The following is a 12,865-nucleotide window of genomic DNA, read 5'->3' as shown; positions in this document are numbered from 1 at the left end:
TCCAGTCACCGTTCGCTATCACTCTCTCTATAAGAAGAAAGGACACCGAATGACCATGGTGTTTAGAAAGGAGAATGTCTCCGACTGATTTATTTGAAGAAATGGCGTAAGACTCGCAGAAATTTGGGAAGCAACTGTAAGAAATGCCTTGCATCATATTTTATATTCCATTGTGTCTTGGAGTCTGCTGAAAACAGAAATAGTTAATCATAATATCATGCTATCTTTGCTCACATCTGCATGTGGGCGGCGACTGTCCAACCGGTTGAACTGATTTCAGCAGAAAGGCCGCACCCTGTTCTGAGAAATGCGTACGTGGGGGAACTTGGCCAACATTCAGGGCCGCAGCTTGCACAGAGACAAGGAGCTCTGAGTTTCACAGAACGCAACCGGCGACGTCCTGCACTTAGGAAGATCTTCTGATTCGGAAACCCCGAGCAACACACACAAAACTCTGAAGAAACACAGAACAGCACAAAACAGTCGACATTTTTGGGCCGAGACCTTTCGTCAGGAATTAACCTTATTCCTCACCCACAACTCCTAAACCAGCCAAATATTGCTCAGCTCATTGTTTGAAATGAAGGGCGAAGGCCATTACTTGGAAATATACCCACAAGGAAATAGAATATTGTTAACATAATTTTCTGGCTTTTCATTTCCCACCAGACTATGGTCTGCGGTTTGTATCAGTGATTAAGAAATCAGTAGCTCAATATAAAGTTCTTCTCGCCATGCTGGTGTTTGAATCACTGAGGTTGTGTTTACATGTTGGGATTTTTCCACACCTTATATCAAGATTAAGACTGTTCCCGAACAGCAAATAACGTTTCATGCGGGCGCTGTACAGCCCTATTCTGCACGATTTTCAAACTACGTTTCCCTCAGGTGAATACATCGATATATATCTGTATCATTATTCTGTTCGAGTAGTTTGTAATTGTTTGGATCCCATCTCGGTGGCCGGTGGAAGTCAAGATTTTTCTGATTATATTGAAGGTCTGGATGCTTGATAAACACCAGATGGAAAGCTATAAAACCCAAAGATGTAGTCGCAGAATGAGGCTGTTTGGTCCATTTAGTCTACTCGCCAGTTCATCTTGGCTGATATATTCCTCAATAGAGTCATCTGATCCTGCTTCCTAAACCTCACGTATGCTGCCTTCTTCCATCTGAGTAGATTCTCCACCTCAATTGTCACCTGTGGTTCCTTCACCCTTCCATCTTTAGCTTCATCACTGGGACAAGTTTTTTCTTAACATCCTGCAGGAGATCTCTAAACATCGTCCACAGTCCATGGTACATTTCCCTGCAAAATAAAATCATCCCAATTCACAGACGCAAGTTCTAGACTTATAGCTTCATAATTTGCCCTTCTCCAACTAAAATGTTTCCTGTCCTGTTTGATTCTATCCTTTTCCATTATAATGCTAAGGCCAGGGAACGGAGATCACTGTCCACAGATGCTCACCCACCTACAGTTCTGTGACCTGACGCGGTTCGTTAACTAATACTAGATCTAGTGTGGCATTACCCGAGGTCGCCCTGTCAACATACTGTGACAGGAATCCATCCTGGACACACTTAACAAACTCTGCTCCGTCAAAATCATTGGAACTAATCAGATGTCAATCAATATTTAGTAAGTTAAAGTCACCCATGAAAACCACCCTCTTATTTTTGCACCTTCCCAAAATCTGCCTCCCTATCTGCTCCTTGGTATCTCTGCCGCTACCAGGGGGCCTGTAGAATACCCCCAGTCGTGTAACTGCTCCCGTCCTGTTACTGATTTCCACACATACTGACTCAAATGAGGATCCTGCTACATTACCCACCCTTTCTGTAGCTGTAATAGTATCCCTGACCAGTAATTGCCACCCCTCCTCCCCATCCCCCCCCCCATCCCTTTGAAAACACTGAAATCAAGGATTATTGAGAACCCATTCCTGCCCTGGTGCCAGACAAGTCTCCGTAATGGCCACTACATCATAATTCCATGTACGTATCCAAGCTCTCATTCATCACCTTTGTTCCTGATTCTCCTTGCATTGAAGTACACACACTTTTTCACTTCTACCTTGCTACCTTTACACACTTTATTCTGCTTCTCTTTCTGAAAGCCTCTCTAGAGATTGGTTTTGCTTTACTCCATTCACTTCTTCACTGCTCTCTCGCTCCGGGTCCCATTCCCCATGCAAATTAGTTTAAACCCTCCCGAGCCATGCTAACAAATCTACCAGCAAGGATATTGCTCCCCCTCGAGTTCAGGTGCAACCCATCCAATCTACACAGGTACTGAGCGGGGGAGGGGCATGGAGGGGAGAGCTGAGGGAGGGAGGGGGATGGAGGGGAAAAGGGTGAGAGAAGTGCAGCGTGGAGGGAGGAGCAAGTTCCTTAAAAGCAGGGCTTGCCGAGTGAAGGAAGACAGAGCGAGAGAGAGAGAGAGAGAGAGAGAGAGAGAGAGAGAGAGAGAGAGAGAGAGAGAGAGAGAGAGAGAGAGAGAGACAGAGAGAGAGAGAGAGAGAGAGAGAGAGAGAGAGAGAGAGAGAGAGAGAGAGACAGAGAGAGAAGAGGAGAGAGAGAGAGAGAGAGAGAGAGAGAGAGAGAGTGAGAGAGAGAGAGAGAGAGAGAGAGAGAGGAATAGAAAGTCAGTGAAGGAGCGAGTCTACAGAGAGACAGGAACAGCGAAAATGCCAGCTTGGACAGGTCCCCAGACAGCCGACCCGCGGTCCAAGAGTATGCCAATGAGGTGAGGAGCCCAACTTACTGAACCAGCGCCCTCCCTACCGCGCCTCCACTAAACCTACCTTCCTCGAGGGAGGACGGAGAGCCGGAACGGTGGAATGGGGAGGGCTGGCAGGGTGGAGAGAAAATGTGGGGAGAGACGGTAGGGGAAGGAGAGGAACTCGATTTAGGTCAGGGCGTCCAACTTTTATTTCTACCACGGAGCCTTGCCATTAACTGAGTGATCCGTGGACCACAGGCTTGGAATACCCGATTTTGAGGAAGATGCATTGTGCGGAGGGGGGAGGCAGGATTGGCGTGAAGGGAAGGGAGAGGGACGAAGCGGGGAGAAGGAGAGGTGAAGGGGGAGTAGGAGCTGTGGGAGTTAGAGTTCAGGAGTGAGAGCGGAGAGGGCGATGGAGAGAGGAGTGTACGGGAGAGGGGAGGAAGGATTGGGAGAGGGGGAGAACGGAGAACGGAAAGAGGGGAGTGGGGAGACGGGGTTTGTGGAAAAAGGGAGGGGGAAATGGGAGCGGGGGGCATCCGGAGAATTGCGCTGAGGGTAAGTGGAAGGATGGGAACATACGGGCAAGGGAGAAACCGGGGGAATCAGTGAGAGGGGGAAAGGGAGAGAGACGGGAAGCAAGGACAGGAGAAATGATCGGAGATTGTTGATGGGTCGAGGAAGGGCACTGGAGGTAGAGGGAGCGAAGGGAGAGAGAAAGATGAGAGAGAGGAGGAGGAAGAACTCAGGAGGTGCAGAAAGTGGAGAGAAAGGAAAGGCGCCGCTGCTCCCTTGCTTGAATCCCCTCGTCCCCCTCACCACCCGATGCTGCCCTTCAGGGAGGTTCAAATGTCTCTGTCCTGTGCTTGTCCAGGTGAAGGAGTTGTGCAGAAGAGGATCCAGGTTCCAATGATAAAATATACTGCGATCCTCTACCGGAAGCAAGAACAAGCTATCATGACGGGGAAGATGTTTCTGATCAAGGTAATGTCCCCACACAGGAGGGGTCACAAAGACGCGGAGAGGGTGCGAGTAGGACAGGAGTGATGGGAAGGGGATGGAGGTAGGGGAGGGAGAACAGGAGGGGTGGAGGGGCGAGAGTGGGTGACGGAAACGTGACGTAGGGGTGGGAGGGCCTGAGCCCGGGAGGGATGAGGTGATCAAGGGCTTGTAGGGGTAAGGAGCGGAGACCGCCGGCGTGTAGGGAAGGGAGGAGTGACGGATATGGTGAGGGATGCAAGGGTGGGAGCAGGGTGACGGAGATGCGGAAGGTTGTGGGGCAAACAGTGGTTGACAGAGAGGCGGAGACATTGGGGAAAAAATTGGGGCGTCTGGGAGACACTAGTTCACGGAGGTTGGAGAAAGAGCGAGGTGGTCTGTACCCCTGTCTCATCGACTGAAATCTACCCACAGGTGGACATCGGAATCCCCGCCAACTTCCTCCACCTGGAAGTGTTCCTGCCCTGGGGCTCCCCGTGCTGTCTGCTGGCGGTCGAGGAAAACCACAACGCTAGTGATACGATGGTACCCCTGGTCTGAGGGAATTCACCGATCATCCCTGTTTCCGCCCCTCCCTAAACCACCCAAACCTCTGAGAGCAGTCGGTGACAACTAGTTGGTGGTTACAATGGAGCACAGATCCCAGGCTCTCTGTCCACACCCCACGCACCCCACCCCAACCTGCCCACTCACCGACGGTTTGCGGGGCCCCTGGGTATGAACGTCACCCCTTCCCGCCCCAACCCCGCTACAGCTCGCTGAGGCCATTGCCAAGCTTCCGCCACTCGACTGCACGAGCTTCGATCAATAAAACTGCATCGATCTGATTGGTTGCCTGGTTGAGTTATTTTGTCCCGTTCATCACCACATCCCCCCCCCCCCCCACCGGTGCTGGGAGAGAGTGGTCCAGGTCGTGCGAGGGGTGCGTCGGCGGGTGGAAAGGAAGTGGGAGCGAAAAGGGGGTGGGAAGAGAGTGTGAAGGACAGGAGAGAGAGAGGGACGAAGAGGGACAGACGGGAGAACTGGGAACGGCCTTGGGGAGAGAGTTGGGCAGTGTGATTAGTTCGGTGACTGACACGGGCCGTGAGGAGAGAGTTGGACAGTGTGATTAGTTCAGGGACTGACACGGGCCGTGGGGAGAGAGTGGGACAAGGAGATTAGTTCAGGGACTGACACGGGCCGTGAGGAGAGAGTTGGGCAGTGTGATTAGTTCGGTGACTGACACGGGCCGTGAGGAGAGAGTGGGACAGTGTGATTAGTTCAGGGACTGACACGGGCCGTGAGGAGAGAGTGGACAATGAGATTAGTTCAGGGACTGACACGGGCCGTGAGGAGAGAGTGGGACAGTGTGAATAGTTCGGTGACTGACACGGGCCGTGAGGAGAGAGCTTGGACAGTGTGATTAGTTCGGGGACTGACACGGGCCGTGGGGAGAGAGTGGGACAGTGTGATTAGTTCAGGGACTGACACGGGCCGTGGGGAGAGAGTTGGACAATGTGATTAGTTCAGGGACTGAGACGGGCCGTGATGAGAGTGGGAAAATGTGATTAGTTCGGGGACTGACAGGGTCTCTGGGGAGAGAGTTGGACAAGTGTGATTAGTTCGGGGACTGACACGGGCCGTGAGGAGAGAGTTGGACAGTGTGATTAGTTCGGGGACTGACACGGGCCGTGAGGAGAGAGTTGGACAGTGTGATTAGTTCGGGGACTGACACGGGCCGTGAGGAGAGAGTTGGACAATGTGATTAGTTCAGGGACTGACACGGGCCGTGAGGAGAGAGTTGGACAGTGTGATTAGTTCGGGGACTGACAGGGTCTCTGGGGAGAGAGTGGGAGAATGTGATTAGTTCGGGGACTGACAGGGTCTCTGGGGAGAGAGTTGGACAGTGTGATTAGTTCGGGGACTGAGACGGGCCGTGATGAGAGAGTTGGACTGTGATGATTTCGGAGACTGACACGGGATAAAAGGAGGTAGTGGGACAGTGTGATTAGTTCGGGGACTGACAGGGTCTCTGAGGAGAGAGTTGGACAGTGTGATTAGTTCGGGGACTGACACGGGCCGTGAGGAGAGTGTTGGACTGTGATGATTTCGGAGACTAACACGGGATAAAAGGAGGTAGTGGGACAGTGTGATTAGTTTGCAGACGGTCTCGCTGCTGCGGGAAGGGAGAAGGACAGAGGTATAACTGTCACACGCCTGTGGCCCACAGTGCGGTACAGTGGGATTTGTTTGGCGACTGATGGACGGCTGGGAGATTTAGGGTGGTTGCTGACTCGGGGCTGTGAGGAAAAAAGTGGACATAGGGACTATTTTTAGTGAGTGACGAGGCGCCGTGCGTTTAGCGTGAGGCCTGACACAGAGATGTGGGAGTGAGCGCATTGTGGCATTTGTTTCGGGGCCGTCACAGGTCTGAGGGGATGGAACCGTGCGCAGTGGCGTTTCCTTGAGGATTTACCCGCTCCTGGGAGTGAGCGCGGAGGAGTGGGGCCTGACTCGGGGCTGTGGGGAGAGAGAGCGGCACTGAGTTCCAAAGTATGTATACAGGGGGAGAGGGAGAGAGAGAGAGAGAGAGGAGAGAAGGGGGTATTAGGGGGATATTTTTACTTTGCATTCAGTCTTTCCGTTGCTGTGCAAGTGGTTAATGAGGAGTTTTCGTATCATCCTAGTAAAACGCTGTTTTTTGACCCCGGTTCCGTGGTACGAACAACTGCCACAAGTTCCGTTTCCCTTTCGTCGCACTGGATGACCAGGGCGTATTCTGTGCCTTGTCACGTCCTGAGCACTCCACGGAATTACCTCACCGCCTTCCTGGCCGTTAGTTCTCCCTGCAGATCCCATCCGCCGAAGCTGAGTTCGCAAGTCAGGACAGCCACGTCCCTACGTCACCGGGCATGTGACTGCTCTCACGTGGTCTCGCTGGGCAGTGGAAGCGGTGCACCGCGTTCTGGCCAATGTCAGCTGCAGACAGCTTAGAGCCGCGGGTAAAAGCTGAGTGTCGGGAGTGATGAGACCCTGAAGCGGAGGTGTAACACCCCAATACATCCGAATAAAACAAGAGCCTTATATCCTTCAGCCGGTCTTACCCGTAGGCCTCTATTTTTTCTAAGCTCCATTTACAGACCCAAAAGTCTCTGAAAAGACACAGAGATGTGTCACCACCACCGCCACCTGCAGCCCATTTCACGCACTCCCCAATCTCTGAGTAAAAAACTTACCCCTGACATCTCCGCTGTACCTACTCTCCAGCACCTTGAACCAGTCCTCGTGTGGCAGCCATTTCAGCCCTGGGAAAAAGCCTCTGACTATCCACACGATCAATGTCTCTCATCATCTTATACACTCCTATCAAGTCACCACTCATCCTCCATCGCTCCGAGGAGTAAAAGCCGAGTTCACTCAACCTATTCTCATAATGTATGTATCCGAGATCCCAGCTCATCACCTTTGTTCCTGATGCTTCTCGCATTGAATTACACACACTTTACACCTTCTACATTACTGACTTTATACCCTTCATTCTGTTTCTCTTTGCTCAATGCCTCTCTATTTGTTAGATTTGTCTTTACTCCGTGCACTATACTTGCAGTACTCGCATGAACTTTATCCTCCTCCACCTCACTATCTGCTCTGACACTCTGGTTCTCCTCCCTTTGCAAATCTAGTTCAACCCCGCTCCTGTGCCTCCTAAACGTTTCCACTATGCTTCTAGCATCGAACTATCCGCAGCCCAGTCGAAGATTAGTCGAACTGTGCTCAACCATTTGACAAAGGTCTAAACAACATCTAGCTGCGACAGCTCTCCAGTATCAGTTCTGGCTCTCCGAATACCAACCCCCTTCCACTCCGGTTTAAACCCCAAACTCCATCCCGTACACCACAAGCAAACGTTCCCACTAGGGTATTAGACCCCTTCCAGTTCATCGCAAACCATCTTGTCTACTCAGCTCTCAAATTGCCAGGGGCAGGGTCCCGTCACCGTTCGCTCTCACTCTCACTATCAGAAGAAAGGACACTGAATGACCGTGGTGTTTAGAAGGGAGAATGTCTCCGACTGATTTATTTGAAGAAATGGTTTAAGACTCGCCGAAAGTTGGGAAGCAACTGTAAGAATTGCCTTGCATCTTATTTTATATTCCATTGTGTCATGGAGTCTTCTGAAAACAGAAATGGTTAAACATAACATCATGCTATCTTTGCTCACATCTGCAGGTGGGCGGCGACTGTCCAACCGGTGGAACCTGATTACAGCAGAAAGGCCTCACCCTGTTCTGAGAAATGCGTACGTGGGGGAACCTGGCCAACATTCAGGGCCGCAGCTTGCACAGAGACAAGGAGCTCTGAGTTTCACAGAAACGCAACCGGCGACGTCCTGCACTTAGGAAGATCTTCTGATTCGGAAACCCATAGCAACACACACAAAACTCTGAAGAAACACAGAACAGCACAAAACAGTAAACAGTCGACATTTCGGGCCGAGACTTTTCATAAGGAATTAACCTTATTCCTAACCCACAACTCCTAAAACAGCCAAATATTCCTCGGCTCATTGTTTGAAATGAAGGGCGAAGGCCATTACTTGGAAATATACCCACAGGGAAATCGAACATTGTTAATATTTTTCCGGCTTTTCATTTCCAACCAGACTACAGCCTGCGGGTTGTATCAGTGATCAAGAATTCATTAGCTCAGTGATAAACGTCTTCTCGTCATGCTGGTCTTTGTATCCCTGAGGTTGTGTTCACATGCTGGGATTTTTCCGCACATTATATCAAGATTAGGAACTGTTCTAGAATCAGAAATAAACGTTTCAAGCGGGGGCTGTACAGCCCTTCCCTGCACGATTTTCAAAATGCGTTACTTCAGGTGAATACATCGATATATATCTGTTTCTTTTATTCTGCTCGGGTAGATTGTAATGGTTTGGATCCCATCTCGGTGGCCGGTGGAAGTAAAGTTTTTTTGATTATATTGAAGGTCTGGATTCTTGATAAACACCGGGGAAGAGAGTTATAAGACCGAACGACAGAGTAGCAGAATGAGGCTGTTTGGTCCATTGAGTCTGCTCCTCTAGTTCATCATGGCTGATTCAACATTTTATTTGACGCACAAACTCCTCCCTACTGCTCGCATCCCGTCAGTAAATTAGGATTAGTAAGTACTGGTACTAGGAGAGTTGTCGTTGTGGATAATGATGTAGGTTTTCAAAGCTTGCAGGGAGATTTAGGCCAGTTAGACGAGTTGGCTGAAAGATGGCAGATGGAGTTTAATGCTGATACGTGTGAGGTGCAACATTTTGGTAGTAATAATCCAAATACGACATATATGGTAAATGGTAGAGCTTTGCGGAATACTTTAGAACAGAGTGATCTAGGAATAATGGGGCATAGTTCCCTGAAGGTAGAATCTGATGTGGATAGGGTGGTGACGAAAGCTTTTGGTATGCTGGCCTTATAAAGCGCAGCATTGAGTATAGGAATTGGGATGTAATGTTACAATTGTACAAGGCATTGGTGTAAGTTGGAATTTGGAGTAAGTTAGCTCTTTATTCTTTGGACTGTAGAAGGTTGAGGGGGGTATTGATAAAGTTATTTAAAATTATGGGGGGTATAGATAGAGTTGACGTGGATAGGCCTTTTTCCACTGAGAATCGGAGATTCAGAGAAGACGACATCAGTTGAGAATTAAGGGACAAAAGTTTAGGGGTAACACTAGGGGCAAATTCTTTACTCAGCGAGTGGTAACTGTGTGTAACGAGCTTCCAGTAGAAGAGTTAGTGGCAGGTTCCATATTATCACTTGAAGTAAAATTGGATTGGTATGTGGGCAGGAAAGGAATGGAAGGTTACTGGCTGAATGCAGGTCGGTGGGAGTAGGTGAGAGTAAACTTTCGGCACGGACTGAAAGGTCCGAGATGGCCTGTTTCCGTGCTGTGATTGTTATATGGATATATGGTTAAATAAGTATTCATTGAGGGCCTCGCTCACTTCCACAGCCTACAAGCACATCTTCCCACCTTTATCTCCTATCTTCACTCCTGTCAAATTTTGGTTCTTCACATAATTGATGAATGCCTTGGTGTTTATATTTACCCTACACCCCAAGGCCTTCTCATGCCCCTTATTCCTCTCCTCATCTCCTTCTTAATCTCCTTTCCAGCTCCCCTATATTCCTCAATAGAGTCATCTGATCCTTGCTTACGAAACCTCACGTATGCAGCCTTCTTCCATCTGAGTAGATTCTCCACCTCAATTGCACCTGTGGTTCCTTCACCCTACCATTCTTTATCTTCCTCACTGGGACAGATTTATCCTTAACATCCTGCAAGAGATCTCTAATCATCGACCACATGTCCATAGTACATTTCCCTGCAAAGAAATCATCCGAATTCATACCCGTAAGTTCTAGTCTTATAGCCTCATAATTTGCCCTTCCCTAAATAAAAATTTTCCTGTCCTGTTTGATTATATCCTTTTCCATTAAAATGGTAATGGCCAGGGAACGGAGATCACTGTCCCGCAGATGTTCACCCACTGACAGATCAGTGACCTGACCCGGTTCGTTACCTAATACAAGATCTAGTGTGGCATTACCCCAGGTCGACCTGTCAAAATACTGTGACAGGAATCCATCCTATACACACTTAACAAACTCTGCTCCGTCTAAAGCATTGGAACTAATCAGATGCCAAGCAATATTTAGTAAGTTAAAGTCACCCATGATAACCACCTTGTTATTTTTGCACCTTTCCAAAATCTGCCTCCCAATCTGCTCCTCGGTATCTCTGCCGCTACCAGTGTGCCTGTAGAATACCCCAGTCGTGTAACTGCTCCCGTCCTGGTCCTGATTTCCACACATACTGACTCAAAAGAGGATCCTGCTACATTACCCACCCTTACTGTATCTGTAATAGTATCCCTGACCAGTAATGCCACCACTCCTCCCCCCTTCCCCCCCTCTATCACTTTTAAAGCACTGAAATCCAGAAATATTGAGAATCCATTCCTGCCCTGGTTCCAGACAAGTCTCTGTAATGACCACTACATGATAATTCCATGTACGTATCCAAGTTCACAGTTCATCACCTTTGTTCCTGATGCTTCTTGCATTGAAGTACACACACTGTAGCCCTTCTACGTTACTAACTTTGTACCCTTTATTCTGTTTCTCTTTGCTCAAAGCCTCTCTATATGTTAGATCTGAGTTTACTCCGTGCACTATACTTGCAGTACTCGTATGACCTTTATCCTCCTCCACCTCACTATCTGCTCTGACACTCTGGTTCTCCTCCCCCCGCAAATCTAGTTCAAACCCTCTCCTGTGCCTCCTGAACTTTTCTACTATGCTTCTAGCATCGATCTATCCGCAACCCAGTCGAACATTAGTCGATAATCCAAATAGGACGTGCTTGGTAAATGGTAGGACATTGAAGAATGCAGTAGAACAGAGTGATCTAGGTATAATGGGGCAGTGTTCCATGAAGGTGGAATCTCATGTGGATAGGCTGTTGAGTAAACTTTTGGTATGCTGGCCTTATAAATTCCTGCATTGAGTATGGGATTTGGGATATAATGATAAAATTGTACAAGGAATTGGTGAGGCCGAATTTGGAGTAAGTTAGGTCTTTATTCTTTGGAGTGTAGAAGGTTGAGGGGGTTATTGATGAAGGTATTTAAAATTATGGGGGTATAGATAGAGTTGACGTGGATAGGCTTTTTTCCACTAAGAATCGGGGAGATTCAAAGAAGACGACATCAGTTGAGAATTAAGGGACAAAAGTTCAGGGGTAACACGAGGGTCAACTTCTTTACTCAAAGAGTGATAACTGTGTGTAACGAGCTTCCAGTAGAAGAGTTGGAGGCAGGTTCTATATTGTCGCTTGAAGTAAAATTGGATAGGTATATGGACAGGAAAGGAATGGAAGGTTATTGGCTGAATGCAGGATCGGTGGGAGTAGGTGAGAGTAAGCTTTCGGCACGGACTGGAAGGTCCGAGATGGCCTGTTTACGTGATGTGATTGTTATCTGGATATATGGTTAAATAAGTATTCATTGAGGGTCTCGCTCACTTCCACAGCCTCCAAGCACATCTTCCCACCTTTATCTCTTTATCTTCACTCCTGTCAACCTTTGGTTCTTCACATAATTGATGAATGCCTTGGTGTTTATCTTTACCCTACTCGCCAAGGCCTTCTCATGCCCCTTGTTCCTCTCCTCAGATCCTTTCCAGCTCCCCTATATTCCTCAATAGAGTCATCTGATCCTTGCTTCCTAAACCTCACGTATGCTGCCTTCTTCCATCTGAGTAGATTCTCCACCTCAATTGTCACCTGTGGTTCCTTCACCCTACCATTCTTTATCTTCCTCACTGGGACAGGTTTATACTTAACATCCTGCAAGAGATCTCTAAACATCGACCACATGTCCATGGTACATTTCCCTGCAAATAAAAATCATCCCAATTCACAGCCGCAAGTACTAGACATAGCCTCATAATTTGCCCTTCCCCAACTAAAAATGTTCCTGTCCTGTTTGATTCTATCCTTTTCCATTATAATGCTAAAGCCTAGGGAAAGGTGATCACCGTCCCCCAGATGCTCACCCAACTACAGATCTGTGACCTGACCCGGTTGGTTACCTAATACTAGATCTAGTATGGCATTACCCGAGGTCGCCCTGTCAACATACTGTGACAGGAATCGATCCTGGACACACCTAACAAACTCTGCTCCCTCTAAATCATTGGAACTAATCAGATGCCAATCAATATAAAATAAGTTAAAGTCACCCATGATAACGACCCTGTTATTTTTGCACCTTTCCAAACTCTGCTTCACAATCTGCTCCTCGGTATCTCTGCCGCTACCAGGGGGACTGTAGAATACCCCCAGTCGTGTAACTGCTCCCGTCCTGTTCCTGATGTCCACCCATACAGACTCAAACGAGGATCCTGCGACATTACCCACCCGTTCTGTAGCTGTAATAGAATCCATGGCCAGTAATACCACCCGTCCTCCACTTTTCCCCCCTCTCTATGCCTTTGAAAGCACTGAAATCCAGGAATATTGAGAATCCATTCCTGCCCTGGTGCCAAACAACTCTCTGTAATGACCACTACATCATAATTCCATGTACGAATCCAA

The 12,865-nt window shown here is 48.5% G+C and overlaps 1 long non-coding RNA gene across 1 annotated transcript; it reads left to right on the top strand.

Moving 5' to 3' along the window:
* The first annotated feature begins 3,610 nt into the window (after positions 1-3,610).
* On the top strand, positions 3,611-4,554 carry LOC132389547 (uncharacterized). Its single transcript, XR_009510589.1, has 2 exons — positions 3,611-3,712; positions 4,142-4,554. It is a non-coding gene; the product is annotated as an uncharacterized LOC132389547 (long non-coding RNA).
* Positions 4,555-12,865: the final 8,311 nt, after the last annotated feature.

This window comes from Hypanus sabinus, unplaced genomic scaffold, assembly GCF_030144855.1.
Source record: "Hypanus sabinus isolate sHypSab1 unplaced genomic scaffold, sHypSab1.hap1 scaffold_597, whole genome shotgun sequence".
Classification (NCBI taxonomy): Eukaryota; Metazoa; Chordata; class Chondrichthyes; order Myliobatiformes; family Dasyatidae; genus Hypanus; species Hypanus sabinus.
Note: the sequence above shows the minus strand (reverse complement) of the source record. Positions and strands in the feature narration are given on the sequence as shown.